Here is a 15,092-nt window from a genome sequence, read left to right as displayed (position 1 = left end):
TGATTGCAAAATATGTACAAAAATACTCAATACAATTGATATATGTAAGGGCCCCCAATAAAATCCTATGATTTTCTAATTAATCTTGCTTGGATTTCATCTTGCTCAGATCCACAATTCATGTTCATGGAATCATCAGTCAAGAGATCAAAGGATATAATGTGTTGGACAAATCTGCTGCACAAGATTTCAAAGTCACTTTTCAGGAATAGAGTGTACATGACCCAAGCCAAGATGTATTGTTTGTTTGCTTTTTAAAACATTTTATTGGGGGATTTACAATTCTTATCACAATTCATACATACATCCATTGTGTCAAGCACATTTGTACATTTGTTACCATCATCATTCTCAAAACATTTGCTTTCTACTTGAGCCCTTAATTTCAGTTCCTCATTTTCCCCCCTCTCTCCCTGTTCCCCCATCCCTCATGAACCCTTGGTAATTTATAAATTCTTATTATTTTGTCATAACACACACTGTCCAACATCTCTAACAAAGTTTTATTTTTATTATTTTTAAACAGTTTACTGTGATTTGAGTGAAAGTATGCAGAGAAAATTTGTTTTTCCTTCAACAATTCAAATGCATCGATTCTTCTTTGGTCTCCCTTATTCAATGTCCAAAAGAAGAATTGATGCATTTAAATTGTTGAAGGAAAAACAAATTTGCTCTGCAAACTTTCACTCAAATCACAGTAAGCTGTTTAAAGATAATAAAAAACTTCGTTATACTTAAGGTTTAAATCTAAATGTAAAAACTCATACATACATACATACGTGTGGGTGTGTGTGTATCCTGAACCCAAACGCAAGGCCATTGAGTCAGTTATTTCTCTTATAACCATATACATGGGTTCTGAGGCCCTGGTGATATAACGGCTATCTGCTGGGCCGTGATCTGTATGGTCAGCCGTTGGAACCCACTGTGGGAGAAACACTATGCCCGTAACAGTTATTCTTGAAAACCCACAGAAAGTCACATTGAGTCAGCATTGACTTGATACCTGTGAGTTTGGTTTTTGGAAATTCTCACAGGACCAAATAGCCTCACCTCTCTCAAGGAGTGGCTGGTAGGTTTGAGGTGCCAGCTCTATGGTTAGCGGTCCATCTTGCACCACCAGGATTCCTACAGGTTTGGTTGTGTGTTTATACCAAGCACACAAGTCTATAACATCTAAGATGATATCTTTAGTTTCATAAACAAGTGGATTTTGTTGTCAGAAAGTAAAATTCAGAATGTAACTTTCTAAAACCAAACACCTCGTTAAGTCCTGAAGAATGTGTATGATGAGATTCATTATTCCCTTTCAAAGAACTCATGACACGGCATCAGATTTTCTGAAAGCAATTTGAAATATTAGCTAGGAAGCTTAGGGGGAATTGACTGTCTCAATAGGAGAAACAAAGGGGAAGATGAAGATGAGAATAGTGTAGAATTTGAAGAGTGTGCCAATGTCACCATATTATATATGTTATAGTAGTTGATTTGGTGTAGTGTATATTCAGTAGCAATTTTATTTTAAGGATCCTAGTAGAAGTAGTGGGATTTTTAGTGGAATTTCATTGTATGGGTTTAATAAATGGACATGTTAAAATACTGAAATACATGATTTACATATGAAAATTTTACACTGATAACTACATTTTTTATATCTCAACATTTTAAAGGGAAAAGTATAGGTGTCTGCTCCACACTAATGGGTGGCAAAAACTGAAAGACAAAGGAAAAAGCAGGTGAAGATCACTAATGAATGAGACGATGGTCTACCTTGATAGAGGGTATGTGGGAAACAAAGTATGAAAGATCCCCAAGTCACAACAGTCATCCCAGTGGAAAATTTGGGCATGACAGTTTGAGGTAGTTGACAAGGTGGCCTAGAGTCATGGGAATATTTTAAGATGATTTTGGATCATACACAATAGATAGAAATAAGAATCAAAATAAAAATTAATACAATTAATGAAGAGGTAACGAAGGTAATACAAGGTAACGAAGAGGTATAGCTGAAATCCAGATGGGGACGGAGCATGATAGTGGGACAGGAGGAAAGTCAAGGGAAATAGAGGAAAGAGCTAGGAGGCAAAGGACATTTATAGAGGTCTAGACAAAGACATCTACATATGCAAATATATATGAGAATGGGAAATAGATCTATGTGCCTATATTTATTAGTATTAAGGTGGCGGAAGGACCTTGGGCCTCTTCTCAAGTACTCCCTCAATGAATGAATACTTTATTCTATTAAATTGGCATCCTATGATGCTCACCCTCCCAACACACACACACACACAAATAATACAATTATTAATTCCAGAAAATCATTATATCAGGAAACACAATCAACTGTGGTAATAGGGAATATTTATTCAATATACATTTGCATTTTATATAAGCACTGAATAAATTTCACTGAAATTATAACTTAAGTTTTTTTAAGCTTTATGGTTAGAAAGCTTCCAGATATGCTATAGAACTCTATAAATCAATAAAATCAATCCCTCCCTCTCAAATGAGCCATATTATAGCAACATGTTCTCTATTGGCTCAGGAATAAAAGGAATAATAGATGACAGTTAGACAAATAGATAAATAAGTGATAAATAGATAACTGTAGATGAAATTGAGGCAAGTATATATATGCTTTATGGACAGTCTTTGTACTATTCTACTCTTGCCATTTTTCTAAAGATTGGCATTATTGTCAAAAAGAAACATGAGGGAGTTTTAGAAAAAGAATTCATTTTAAAAATAAATAAATAAAAATAATTCACATTATTTTCAATGGTCACTGACTTTACTCTCTCTAAACACTATTATAAGAACAATAATAGCACACACTTGCTATATATTCTATGTGCCAAGCCCTGGACTAGGAATTGTAATTATACATGTTATCATTCACATTAAGTAGTAACCTTGTAATGCAGGTATTCTATTTTTCTGCACTGTTTATTATCTCTGTATATTCCAACATCTAGAAGAGCTATCGTTATTTATGTGTAGCTTTGTATTTAAAAGTTGTTTCTGCCCACACATCACAGATATGTAGTAGTTCCCCCAATCTATTAAAGAGGAAAAAGAAAAGCATTTCAATCCATTAGTTTATTTTCAGTGATAAATCACAACACACAACAGGATAGCTAAGGCTGCTATTTTTCCCTTCTGCTGTTTCCAGCTTTAAACTCTATCAAACTCTATTTTTAAAAAGCTTGCATTTTAACCATACACATTTAAAACTCAAAGATAAATATCTTTTCTGTTCATAGCTTCCTCTCTCTACACTCTCTACAAAAAGTTACTAGACTATATCAGAATCACCTTGCATTCAATCATTCCATTACACTAAAAATATTTCCTTTCAAAACGCCGAGGTAACATTCTCCCTCTTTTTAGCAAAGTGAAGCCAGCCATTGAAAAAACTCAGCATGAAAGACACATTGATAAATCTGCTGTCAAGAAATAAGAGGAAGATGGAACCAGGAGAACTAAACACAGAATATACCTAGTTCTCACTCCTACACAAAACTAAAACTTAATGCAAATATTTCAAAATCTCTAAAACATATAATTTTCCACTCTCATGGCTATCTTTATAATTTTATTTAATTATGGAGAATCATGTAGTTATTATTAAGTATCTTCGTTGCTTAGAGATAAAATGGAAGGTCAGTGATTGAACCCACCAGCCTCTGAGAGAGAAGGGCCTGACCATCTGTTTCCATAAAGGTAACAACATCAGAAACGATTTGGGGGCAGTTTTACTCTGTCCTAGGTTGTCACTGCGTGATGGAATGAAATCATTGTCCATCAATTTGGCTTGGTTACCTGAGTGATAAGTAAAATAATAATAACTTATCTCTAAGAATACCTTCTCTAATTTTGAGTTTGCAACCATCTCACTAGATGAGGGAAAAAAGAATCGGAAAATATGAAAACGGAGAGGAAGCTCAGAGCTCACCCTAACACTTCTGCTTTACAAATGAGGATGCTAAGGCCCAAAGGGAAATCATGACACATGATGTCCCTCAATGAATGCAGTGCCACCTCTAAATAGCAACATCTTCACAACTTGCCTATCAGTTTGTCATACTGTGGTGGTTTGTGTGCTTCCATGATGCTGGAAGCTGTGTCACTGGTATTTCAAATGCCAGCAGGGCCACCCAAAGTGAACACATTTCAGTGGAGCTTACAGACTAAGAGCAGAACGAAAAAAAGAAAATGGCTGCACACTTCAGAGGAAGTAGCCACTGAAAACCTAATGTGCAGCTTTCAAACATTGTCCAACTCTAGAGACTTAATGGATGGAAACAAAACACTGTCAAGAATTATGCCAAAGGATGGGCCTGTTGGATCAGAGGGTACTCAAACTGTGGCTGAGGAAGAGCTGCTTTCCCAGAGTGCCGTCATCCACGGTGACTTGAATCGAGTAGTCTGTGGGATCAGAGGCTTGAGGATCTTCATCTGCTAATGGACCATGACACAAAGTCAGGAGGAACAGCTGTAAAATATGGCTGATGATAGGAACTTGGAAGGTGTGAAGTATAAATCTAGGAAAATTGGAGGTTGTCAAAAATGAAATGAAATGCATGAATATCACTATCCTAGGACTTAGCAAGCTGAAATGGACTGGTGTTAACCATTTGAACCATTTGAAAATCCTGTGATGTACTATTTAGGGAACAATGTAATCTACTGCAATGGCATTGTCAAAAACACAAACATTAATCTTGAAATGTAAGGGGCTGACACAAACAAAAAAATAAATGATTTTTACAAAGCTATGTATTTAAATTTTTTACAAAACAAACTTATCACCTTCAAAGTACTCTCCATGACACTTAATACATTTGTCTATCTGTTTTTCCTTTCTTGGAAACATTTTTCAATCTCATGTGTTTGGATGGCTGACAGCACCTCCCTCACTTTTTTTCTTAATGTCCATCAAATCCCTGTCCTTTCAGTGCCTCTGCATTCTCAGAAACAAAGAGAGGTTGCATGAGCAAGTCAGGTGAGTAAGGTGCATAGATCAAGAGAGGCATGCTGTTTTTGGTCCACAACTGACGCACTTAAATGGCTGTGTGAGCAGGTACACTGTCGTGGTGACAAAACCAGTTCCCCATCTGCCACAAATCAGGCCTTTTTAATCACACACTGTTACTCTATTTTTTCAGAATCTTTAAATTAAAAACTTCATCAACAGTCTGACTTGGTGGAATGAACTCCAAATGCACTATCCCTGTCACATCAAAAAATAAATGAGTCTGTGAGAGGATTATATGTACCTGTCCTCAAATAAATCCAATCAATAGACCTATTGTCCAAATTTATGCACCAACCACAAAATCTAGTGATGAAGAAATTGAAGAAGTTTACCAACAATTTGGGAAATTCATCAAATATGCAATCAAGACACATTGATAGTTATTGATGAATTGAGTGCAAAATTTGGAAACAAAGAGGAAGGAACAGTACGTGGAAAATATGATCTTGGTGACAGAAATGAAAGTAGAGATTGCCTGATAGAATTTTTAAAAACACAAGTTGTTCATAGGAAATATCTTTTCAAGGAACCTCAAAACCAATGATAAACACGGATATCTCCAGATTGAATACAAGAAATCAAACTGACTACATCTCTGGGAAGACACAAAGAATGTTCATTATCAGTAGCTGAAACCAGACCAGAGATTGACTGTTGAACAGATCATCAATTGTTCAGATATAAATTCAGGATAAAGCTGAGGGAAATTAAAAGAAGTCCACAGGAGCCAAAATACAAACTTGAGTCTATCACACCTGAATTTCCAGAACATCTCTAGAACATATTTGATGCACAGAACACTGACAGAAGACCCGATGAGCTATGGGAGGACATCAAGATCAGCATTTGTGATGAAAGCAAAGGGTCATTTATAAGAGAGGAAAGAAAGAAAAGATCTAAGTGGATGTCAAAAGAGACTCTGAAACTTGCTCTTAATTACAGGGTAGTTAAAGGAAAAGGAAGAAAGGAGGAAGTTAAGGAGCTGAATAGAAAATTTCAAAGGGAAGATCAAGAGACAAAGGTAAATATTATAATAAAATGTGCAAGGATCTAGAATTACAAAACCCAAAGAGTAGAACCATGTTCACCATATCTGAAACTGAAAGAAATCAAGAGAAAATTTGAGCATCGAACTGCAGTTTTCAAAGATCCTGTAGGAAAACTATTGAATAATGCAGGAAGCATTTAGAGACAATGGTTGGGATTCACACAATCATTGTATCACAAAGAACTATCCAGCATTCCCTATTTCAGGGGTAGTATGTGAGCAAGAACCAGTGGTGCTGAAGGAAGAACTTCAAATTGCACTGAAGACATCAGCCAAAAACAAGGCACCAGGAACTGAAAGAACACCTACTGAGATATTTCAGAAAGCTGAAGAAGCATTGGAAACACTTTAGTCTATGCCAGGAAATTTGGAAGACATGACCAATTGACTGGAAGAGATCCATATTTGTGGCCATTCTGTGTTAGGCTGGGCTGACTAGAGAACCAAATCTAGAGACATCCATATGTGAGTTAGAGAGAGCTTCATATCTAAAAGTAATTATACATCAAGCAAACATCCCAGCCCAGTCTAGATCTAGTCCATAAGTTTGGCACTAGTCAATGACGCCCTCTTCGGACTCACACAGTCACATGCAGTGATGCAGGAAGATCACAGGCTGGTGGGTGAAAATTCTGTGGATCCAATGGTGGTGGAAGAAGCATCACAGGATTCTGGATGGTCTCAGCATGGTTCACCAACAAGATCAAAGCAGAGAGAGAGGGGAGGATCCCACAAGGAGGCACCATCATGCTGTAAGCTGAATGAAAGGTTATATTCCACCCATACCCTTTTATCTATATTCACGTTGACATGAAATTATGTAACCACCACAGCTCCAAAGAAAGGTGACAAAAAAAAATTCTCAAACTATAGAATGAGATCATTGCTATAGCATGCAAGTAAAATTTACTTAAAATCATCCAAACATAATTGCCAGTTCAGGAGGCAGCTGTGCTCACAGAACAAGGGAATACTGCATGGTTTAACATCAGGAAAGGTGTGTGTCAGGATTATGCTCTCACCATACTTGTTCAATCTCTATGCTGAGCAAATCAGCAGAGGAGCTGGGTTATATGAAGAAGAATGTAGCATCAGGATTGGAGGAAGGCTTTTTGATCATCTGTGGTATGCAAATGACACACTTTTTTTTGTTGTTGCTGAAAGTAAGGAGGCTCGGAGCACTTGCTGATGAACATCAAGGAGTGTAGCCTTCAGTGTGGATTACAACTCACTGTAAGGAAGACCAGAATCCTCACAACTGGACCAATAGGTGACATCATGATAAATGGAGAAAACAGTTGAAGTTGTCAAGGGCTGTGACAGGCTTGCATCTACAATCCTATCCATGGAAGCAGCAGTCAAGAGATAACCATACAGGCTGCATTAGGTAACTCTGCTTCACAAGACCTCATTAGAATATTGAAAAGCAAGGACATTTATTTGCAGACTAAGGTGTGCCTTACCCAAGCCATGGTATTTTCCATTGGCTCATATGGAGGCAGGGGAAAGTTGACTTTGAATAAGGGAGACAGGAGAAGAATCCATGCATTTGTGGTGCTGGGGAAATTATTGAAAGTACTATGGACAGTTTTAAAAATAACAGTTGTGTCTTGGAAGAAGCACAGCCAGAGTGCTCCTCAGAAGCACAGATGGTGAGATTTACTTTGTCTTACATACTTTAGGCATGCTGTCGGGAGAGACCAGTCCCTGGAGAAGGACATCATGTTTGGTAAAGTGGAGGAGCAGCAAAAAGGAAGTGGTCCCTCAAGGCGATGAATTGACACAGTAGCTGCAAGAAGATGACACTCAACCAGAGGCACAGTTGTGGGGATGGCACAGGACCGGGCAGTGTTTACTCCTGCTGTTCTATTTCTTATACCAAGAGTTGCCACCCCCAACACCCACCCCGTTAACCCTCTGTCATGGACAATCTTCATCAACAATTTTTTTTCTACTATATATCATCTTGTAAGGTTAAGCTCTCAGCTTATAGTGTAAAGGTTGGCAGTTCAAATGCAGTCGCTACTCTGTGGGAGAAAAATGAAGCAGTCTGCTTTGGTAAAACTTTACCGTCTCTGAAATCCTGTGCAGTAGTTATCCTCTGTCCCGGGAATGGATTTGGTGACAGGGGGATAGCAGGTCTTCTATTCTTACCAGTTGTTACCAGCTCCCATCAGGTGGTCCAACTCATAGTAGCACAGTGGTTAGGAGAGAATAACTGCCTGACAGCATTTCCACTGGCTTTTATAATGGTGTGCAATTTGACCAAAACATTAACTCTATACCAACAAGTTAAAAATACTGCTTGACTCTGTCCTTCCTCTTTCTGAAAATAGCTCACACGTAGATCAGAAATTCTCCTGATACCATACTAAAAACTATTTAAGAAGTCGATCTCAAAAAGGCTTCTCTATTATCATTCTTTTTTCTAAACATTCTTCCTCTAACACTCTATTTGGAAACAGCTCGGAGAGCTCTGTTTACCCCGCAGCTCTTTCAAGGGGCAGTTACATTTACCTCACATTTGTACCTGGTGTATCTGAGAATGGAAGAGATACTCCTCTGTCTGCTCCTGATAGCCACAACCATACATGTCCTTCCCTTTCTCTACAGACTCCCCTTTCCTCGGAAGCACATGCTATGCAAAATGCAGAAAAGGAGAGAGCAATGAATAAGCGAGGATGGCTTAGAAGATGAAAAGAGGGAGTGAGCTACAAGCAATAGTAGTAGCAAGAAGGACCACCTGAATAGATCAAAGAGATTGTAAACAGAAGTAAAACCTGTTTATGATGTGTAATATGTCTTAATATCTAATGTGGAAATATATTGTCTAGGAGAGGGAGAGAGAAAGCGGGAGATGGTGGGGCAGGAGAAGATTGTAAGCTAATAGTCAAAGCAGGAGAGGAGGATTATGCATGTATATATTTAGAAGAATAAGTAAAAAAGCATGAACAAGAAAGAAAGAGAGGAGGAGGAAGTAGTGAGGATGTGAGGGAGACCACAGAAGAAAGAGGAAGAAAATTGAAAGGAAAATATATGCGGGCATAGGTTGGGTGTAGGTATGAAGTTCCATTGCTCTGGCAACCTGATCAAGGGTGGGTTTGTGCCTCAAGGGCCAGCTTCTACCTGTGTCTGCCTAAGAAGCTTGCTTACACACAAGAGGCCGGGCTGCATGGAGAGGACGTGAGAGTTAATGAAGATATAAAACAATTTAAACTAAAGGGATAATGCAAAAACGCAGAAGTAAAAAAAAAATCTGGGTGGTGATCACTACTACGTAGGCTGAGATGGTATATAGAAGCATCTGTCACAAGTGGGAGGGAGTTATGTATGGGGAGGGGTGGAGCAGATAAAAGAAAACTAAAAGAAATAAACAAAAGGGTGAATAGCATGACTTGGGCGCACGCAGTCTCCCTTCCATGAACAAGTTCCAGATGCCAGTAAGGGGAGCGGCATAGGTTGGTGGGTTGGGACAGGGTTTGGAATGGATCTGCTCTTGCTGAGGACAGAGCTGCCATCCAATGATGATAGTGATTAAGGAAAGATCAGCCTGGGCTGCTGATCCCCCACTTTTTCAATAATAGTAATAAAAAAGTAAACATAGTATCTGTTAGTCTGTCCTTCTGTCTTCCAAGAAGCAAGGACACCCCTTGGTGGACCTCTTTAGGATTTGCGGAGGAGCTCATCCCGTGTTTATCACCTGGCAGCCATAGACCCTCTCCAGGCTGGTTATTAAGATGTAAACTAAGCCAGGGGGGTGCACTTGAGCTTTAACCTTTCAGTTAACTAATTGCTGAACCATTTGAGACCCCAGTGATCCTCTGGTAAATATTTGGTAAAAAAAAATAAAATAAAATGGGTATATTTAATTTAAAAATTGTAAATGGGCATTTTTGTTACTATTTTCCTGTTGGAAAAGCAAGAATTCAGAGTGGATCAGTAACTTAGGCCAGACCACAGAGGTAACAAATGCGGGAGCTGAGTGTAGGTGCTCCTACCTCCAAATTGACATGGGTGGTGCAGCTCTACCAGCAGAGATCAGTTCAGCTACATTGTCACTTTCATTTCCCTCTCTTCTGTATATCTGCACACAGTCTTGGAGGGCTGCACAGAGGCTTCTTCTCAATACAGCCACAGCGTGCCGCTGCTGCCTCCGCAAGTGGGGACTAAACCATTGCAGCGCCACTGGCAGGGATTGGGACTCAACGACATTGTTGTTTTTGTTCCCCTCTCTTCACTATATCCCTGAACAGTCCCAGCGGGCTTACTTTATAGTTTTGTTCTCTGTTTTGTCCCTTTTCTATTCTCTCACACTCCACTATGACCTCCAGACCACTGGCCTTATCCTAGGGCATTTATGCCTGCGCCACCACCAAGCTAGGTGAGCTCCACCCTGAATAGATAGGCCAAGGCACGGAAAATCCCTGCTGACCTCCACCAGGGAATACTCTGCACAATTTCTTACTGGGGAATTCCTCCCTGTGTGCCTGGGAGCCTAAGGCAGCTCGGCCAACACTCGTCAACATTCCAATCGGCTGCAGGAACAGCTGCCCAACCTCCACAACACCAAAGCAGGCAACCCACCAGCCTTCTGGGGCACTCCCCTGAGAGGGAAGCCACAGGAGCATAAAGTAGTAAGTTAATTCCATAGTGAAATTAATTGTAAGCAGTTCAAAGAAGCATTCCTACTAGTCTCCCAGAGAGAGCTAGTTCTCTTTGACTCCCTGTAAAATGGCACTTGGCTACTCTAAAACAACGCAACGTAAAGATCCATCAGCCCCAATGACCTCAACTAAAAAACAGGAGAAACAAAAGGCAATGGAAGAAGATGTCCTGAACATCACAAAATGCATGGAGGAAGCTGGCATTGAGTTGTCACAGAAAGAAATTTTCAGAAAGCTGTTTGGAGTCATACAGGATATGAGGGAAATAATACATGAAAAGGATGAAATGACAGAGGAGATAAAGGTCATACACCAAAGGGAAATACAGGAGCTTAGGGAGGAGATAACAAAACCAATAGCAGAAACATGGACCTGGAGAATCAACTGAAGGAAGCAGAGAACCTCATCAGGGACTTGGAGGACAGCCAAGCAGACTTTAACAAATGTGAAAAAAAATCTAATGAGATCATCAGAGAAGCTGAAGAAAACCAAAGAGCTATGTCTGATGCTATGAAGTGGAACAACATTAGAATTATTGGCTTACCGGAGGAAGATACAACAACGAAGCCATCTGAAACAATAGGGAGAGAATTCTTGGAGGATAACATCCCAAGCTTAATGAATGAAAACCAGGCAACCATTCAGGCAGCTGAAAGAACACCAGCTAGACTAAATGCTATGAAGAAGTCATGAAGGCACATAACAGTTAAACTATCCAACTTGGAGGAAAAGGAGAAAATCATGAGAATAGCTAGGGAAAAACAAGCAATCACATATAAAGGTTCCAAAATAAGAATATGCTCAGACCTATCAGCAGAAACTATGAAGAAGAAGAGAGAGAGTGGAGTAACATATTACAAAAATTGAAGGGAAAAAAATCAAACCCAAGAATATTCTACCCAGCCAACTTATTGATCTAGATAGAAGGAGAACTAAGAGTTTTCCTAGGCCAGGAAAAACTAAAAGAATACGTTAGAAGAAACCCAACACTACAAAAGATCCTTGCCGACCAGTATGGGCAGAAGAACAACACTCACCAAGCATAAATAAGAGACCACCACTTAGAACAACCTCACCTAGAGGGCAACAAAGAGAAAACAGACCCCTAGATAGCATTGACTTAAGGATGGAAAGAATTCACGAATGATGCACACACACATACACACACACACACACATATGCAGAACACACTAATGAGAAAGGAAAGTAGGAAAACTCTCAACACAAAAGGTATAAGATGACAACACAGTCCCCAGATGGAGATAATAACCCTGAATATCAATGGCCTGAATTGAGGCTTTAAAGGATGAAACTAGTAGACTTGCTTAGAAAACACAACCCATCAACCTGCTGCCTACAGAAGAGATATCTCAAGGCTTAGAGACAAAAAATCAAAGGTTGGAGAAAGTTATCTCAAGAAAACTACACTTCAAAAAAAGCAGGGGTTGCAATCCTAATCTCGGATAAAATTGAGCTCAAAGTGCAAACTATAAAAAGAGATAAGGAGGGACACTACAAAATGCTCAAGGGAATGGTAGACGAAGAACCATTAAGCATTGTAAACATACATTACCCGAATGAGAAACCTGCTGAATGTTAACCAAACACTTCAAAAGATGTAAAAAGTAATCACTGCCTCAATAATTATAGTGGGTCACTTCAACACACCACTCTCTGAGAAAGATACATCACAGGAGAAGAAATGCAACAAGGAGGCTAGAGATCTCAACACTACAATTAGACAATTTGACCTGATATTTACAGAGCTTTAAATCCAAATACAAAAATTACTTCACATTCTTCTCTAGTTCACATGGCATATATTCAAAGATAGACCACATTCTGGGGTATAATGAGAGTCTACATATATTTAAGCACATTGATATCATACAGACCTCTCTCTCTGACCACTGTGCCATAAGGCTGGAAATCAACAAAAGGAAGACAAAGAAAACAAGAGCAAACAATTGGAGAATGAATAAGTCTCTACTGCAAAAGGAGTGCATACTGGCACAGATCAGAGATTTTAGAAACCAACGAGAATGAGCACACGACATACCAAAACTTATGGGACATAGCACAGGCACTTATTAGAGGAAGTTTCATAGCAATACATGAACACCTGAGAAAGGAAGAGAGGCTCGTGTTTGATATGCTGGCACAAAATTACAACAACTGGAGCAGAGTCAGCAGGAAAATCCTACTGATAGCAAAGGAAAAGACATTATTAAAATCAGGGCTGAGATTCAGGAGAGGGAGAAATAAGAAACTGTGGGGGGAAATTAATGCTGCTAAAAGTTTGTTCTTTGAAAGGATAAACAGCATCGACAGAACGCTGGCTAACCTAACAAAAGAATGGAGGGAACAAATTTCAATAGCAAGAATAGGGGATTAAAAGGGGACATTACAAGAACCTAATAAAATCAAAAGGATAATTATATAGTATTATGAAGGATTGTACTCCCATGTATTCAACAATTTGGAAGACAAGGGGCAAATTTTTGGATAAGCAATCCCTCCCTAGACTATCCTCAATTGACATCAAGAATCTCAACAGAACCATAGCAAAAGAAGAAATAGACAAGGTTATCAATGGATTACCAACAACAAAACCCCCTGGACTAGATGTCTTCATTGGTGAATTCTACCAAGCATTTAGGGAAGAGTTAACACGAATCTTACACAAACTCTTCCAAAACATGGAAAAAAGAGAGCAAACTCCATCTATGAAGCTAGTATAACTCTGATACGAAAGCCAGGCAAGGATCCCACAAGAATTGAGACCTATAGCTCAATATCCCTAATGAACATCGATGCAAAAATCCTTAACAAAATAATAGCCAATAGAATACAAAAATATATGAAACAAATAATTAACCATGACCAAGTGAGATTCATACCAGGGATGCAGGGATGGTTCAACATTATTCATCACATTGACATGGAAAACTATAAGAACCACATGATAATATTGATAGATACAGAAAAAGCATTCGACAAGATCCAACACCAATTCCTGCTTAAGACACTTGAGAAGATAGGAATGGAAGGAAAATTCCTGAAGACAATACGAGCTATATATAAAAAATCAACAGCCAATATGTTAGTCAATGGAAAAAGACTAATACAATCCCACTGAAAAAGAAGACCAGACAAGGATGCCCCTTGTCCCCACTCTTATTTAATATCATGATAGAGGTTTCAGCTAACAGTATAAGGCAAAGAAAACACATCAAAGCTACTCGTCGGGGAAGGAAAAGGTGAAACTATCATTATTTGTAGATGATATGATTTTATATATGGAAAATACCAAAACCTCTACAAGGGGAGTATTGGAAGCAATAGAGGAGCTTGTCAGAGTGGCAGGATAAAAGATCAACAAACAGAAGTCCATTGGACTGTTATACACATCAGATATGACCACAGGAGATCAAAAAGGAGCTACCTTTCACAATAGCCAAACAAAAATTGAAATATATAGGGATTTACCTGACTGAAAAAACAAAAGATCTTCATGAGGAAAACTATAGAATACTATTATAAGAAACCAAGAGCAACCTCAAAAAATGGAAGAATATCCCATGCTTGTGGGTTGGAAAACTCAATATAGTCAAGATGTAAGTTCTGCCAAGGCACTATATAAATTTAATACAATCCCGATACAATTACCCTCATCTTTCTTCAAGGAAATAGAAAAACTGATTACCAACTTCATATGGGAGGGAAGCAGCCCAGAATTAGCAGAGAACTCCTCAAGAAGAAGGACAAAGAGGCCTTGTTTACCTGACTTTAGCACATACAACACAGCCATAGTTGTCAAAACCACATAGTATTGGTACAATGACAGATACTCAGACCAACGGTAAAGAACTGAAAACCCGAAATATAATCATCAGCATACAGACAACTGATCTTTCATAAGGGCCCCCAAAATATCCAATGGGAAGCAGATGCCCTCTTTAACAAGTTATGATGGAAAAATTGGGTATCTACCTGCAGAAAAATGAATCAAAACCCTTTTCGCACTCCATGCACTAGAATAAGCTCAAGGTGGATCAGAGACCTTGAAGCTAAACCCCAAACTATTAGGGCCATCAATGAGGAAATTGGGACCAACTTTAGAACTTTGGCACAAGGAATACATAGGCTATCAGAAATAGGGAAGGACACAAACACAGAGAAGGCACAAATTGACAAATGGAATATACTGAAGATAAAACACCTGTGTACATCGAAAGAATTCACCAAGAGAGTAATAAGAGAGTCCACGGACTGGGAAAACATCTTTAGCAATGATACATCAGACAAAGGCCTTATTACTAAAATCTACAACATT

This window comes from Tenrec ecaudatus, chromosome 13 (assembly GCF_050624435.1).
Source record: "Tenrec ecaudatus isolate mTenEca1 chromosome 13, mTenEca1.hap1, whole genome shotgun sequence".
NCBI lineage: Eukaryota > Metazoa > Chordata > Mammalia > Afrosoricida > Tenrecidae > Tenrec > Tenrec ecaudatus.
Note: the sequence above shows the minus strand (reverse complement) of the source record.